General features: G+C 36.8%; 1 protein-coding gene across 4 annotated transcripts in view; it reads right to left on the bottom strand.

Moving 5' to 3' along the window:
- The window catches only part of SLC25A21 (solute carrier family 25 member 21), a 219,170-nt gene that overhangs the window by 5,337 nt on the left and 210,582 nt on the right, over nt 1-3,251 (bottom strand). The gene's annotated exons all lie outside the window — the stretch shown is intronic.

Here is a 3,251-nt window from a genome sequence, read left to right as displayed (position 1 = left end):
TCAGGCAAAAGTATTTACTTCTTAAACAGTGAATTTCAAGCCTTGTTGCTTATATTTGAATGATAGTTCATTTTCTTCTTTTGGTGAATTCCCCATGTCAGAGTTGCTTGCCTTGTGACTGGCAGTGCCACGGAGTACATTATATGCAGTAGTGTCCCATAATGCACCTCTTTTTGAAATGTAACCAATGCACCAACATAATTAAAGGGAAATTAAAGCAAATTGCTTCATTTCTATTTGTGACATAAATAATGCTGGAGGGCAGCATTTTGCTTGTACACAAAACTGGACTATAACTAAATATGCTACAGTATACACTGGCTTCACTCTATAATTTCAGTTTTTATTACATATCTTATGAGAAATGTTTTTCTGTGATATTCATCACTGCAATATGCAAGTCATTTAATTAATGTAATGGATTCCACATAAATATAAAATAATTAAAAGTTTTTTTTCTAAAAACACGGAATAGTTTCTTATCAGCGTGCTACTACTTCCACGTATAAAAAAGGAGATTTCCAAATACAGCTTATGCTTCTGTAAACAAAACTTATATGGACAAAAGAGCATTGACTATCTCTCATGTAGGTACAAGCTGGTGCTGTCAGGAAACACTTGGCCTTCTTTTCACACTGAAATCCTACCCCATAACTTCCACCTAGATTAGATGCTACTTAATTCCTTTTATATTCTGTAATTTCTAGTAACAGAACATTCTAACTCTGAATCTAACACATACACACCCAAGTGCAAGACTGTCCACCACTGGAGTCACTTCATTAATCAGTTTCAGACTCCAAAGTCCCAGGCTCTCCTTTATTTATTCACATGAGTGTCAGCTAGGCATTTTGTCAAAACCTCTGGCAAAATCGTCCATTCTATCTTCATCCATACTGAAAGAAGGTAACTTAAATCCATAAGCAGCAAATATATTAATCCAACAATGTTATAACTCTGGTAAATGCAGATATGCTTGGAACTCAGTTAATTTAGGTCACTGATAAGATCACTGTGAATCCAAGTGCTGATGGAGAGCATGATCAGAAGACTGACTCCTGACTCTGTACCAGAGAAACAGAAAATTAATTTTAGAATAAGGAATAACTCACCATGCATGTGTACTGATTTACTCAGATGCAGTTCAACGGATGAAAGGTGGAATACTACACTTACTATATACTAGTGAAGAAAGTAAGTATTTTCAAAAGAACGACTCAAAGTATATGAGGTAGTTGGTAAAGACAGATAGTGTGAAATATATGGTGGCATGCATATAAGTGTGAAATGACTGCTATATCTAAATACATCTGCTCAACGTGACATAATAGGTCAGTGGAGAAGCAAGGAACAGAACTGAAAGGCTTTGCACTTTAGTCTGCACATCCATCTCCCTGTGCATAGGAAGACTTTAAAAGACAGAAGACTCTGGTTTGGCCAGCTCTCAGTTCTGCTTGGCACACCTTGGAATTATGGGACTGAAGAGGAACTAGAGATAGTTGCTGCCTCATCATTTTGGTCAAGATGAAGTGTAGTAAGCATAGGAATTCCTATAGCAAGCTGAGAGGTTCCACAGGACCTTACTTGGGGTGTATTGACTATAATCAAGTGTTTGATAGCAAAAATTTTGCATGGATTGTCTTTCTGAGTCTCAGAGGAGAGCTGGGAAGAAATGCTCTCAAATTCTGCTAGCAGGGAGGGGCAAGCTGGTACTGGTGTGTTCAGGTGACTTGAAGACACAGACTCTGGGCAGAAATCAACAGAAATGAAGAGAAAATAATGTAGATTCACTGTAAGGCTCCAGAGAGTGTGGAAACAAGTCTTGTCACTGTTGTGGTAACATCATGCCATGATTCTTCTAAAAAATAGTCACAATTTTTATTTGCGACTTACTCAACATTTGACCACAGATTTACAAACAGCTTCATGTTTTTATTTACTCTGAACTTCTTAACATCTCATGCATTTACATTGTAAACTCCTTATTGTAAACTATAGCTTGCTGTCTGATTACTACAATGTTCTGTTCTTCGTCAAGATGCATAGGAAATGCTGAAATAATAACAACAATAAACATATTCATGAAAGGCATTCCAAAATGCACAGTCACAGCTGCATTTTGTTTGAATTTAATGTGCCTTTTCACACTGGTATTATCTTCGATTCCTCCTTCAGAGCAATCTCATTGTAGCAGGCATTTTTTTAAGTTTTTTAAATCCATCTGTCAGATGGCTGACAGCATAATAAAATGAGTGACAGCTACTAAGATAAGTGTCCTGGCTAGTTTCCAGTGTGAGATGACTGCCTGCTATAAAGAGTAGGCATTTTCAAACAGTTTGCAACCCTACCAGTGATCCTTTTTTCCCCCTGCACAATACAATTTCCAAATACAACTGTTAATCTTCAGTTACAGGTAGTATTAATACCTATTATCTATTATTTTGCCATAATCTTTTGGACCTCCCAGGCAAAGCCACGGCTCCACTCCACTTAGTCCTAAAACAAACAATTGCACCGAAGAATTTTTGATATAAATAAAGAAATTAAACAAACAAGCAAACAACAAACAAACAAAAACCCAGAAGATAATAAAAATGTAGACACGGAGTACAAAATACACAGAATTCTGGAAACTGTACAGTTGGCAAGAGAAGAGGCAGATTGATCTGTGCTTGTTTCTCTTAATGAGCATCACATCATTGCAGTTTAATGTTAGACTACTGAAAGTAGAATACTGAAGACACAAAAGAAACTCAACCACTTTGTCTTCTCACAAACTCTTTCTTTATTGACTGCATCTTTCCATCACCTGTTCTACTAGTCCCATAGCCACCTATACCAGTGATGCTCTGCTTACTCAAAAGAGAGTACTCAGTATTCCTGTAATTCAATACTCAGTGCATGATTTTACACTTCCTAGGGTGCAGCAATTTGGAAGACCATCAACTATACTGATAAAAACAGTCAGCCAATTTTACATGAACCCACATAGAGTCAGCTTACACAGGTCATCAGATTGTTCATAAACTGTTGGGGTTACAAGCACATCATATCTTCAAGGCATCATTTAGACATTAGCTATGACTCTCTTAAAATTCCTTGAAGAAAAAACTGGCACTTAGGAATGGACATCATACCCCCTACATCCTACTGTTATCCATCATCAATCTCAGTTATACAATTAGTTACAAAACAGGAAAAAATAAAGAGTAGCACCACAAACATCAGAACTAAAAAAGACTGATGTCCTA

This window comes from Cyrtonyx montezumae, unplaced genomic scaffold (assembly GCF_038088225.1).
Source record: "Cyrtonyx montezumae isolate F1298 unplaced genomic scaffold, pur_monq_1.0 scaffold_10, whole genome shotgun sequence".
Lineage (NCBI taxonomy): Eukaryota > Metazoa > Chordata > Aves > Galliformes > Odontophoridae > Cyrtonyx > Cyrtonyx montezumae.
Note: the sequence above shows the minus strand (reverse complement) of the source record. Positions and strands in the feature narration are given on the sequence as shown.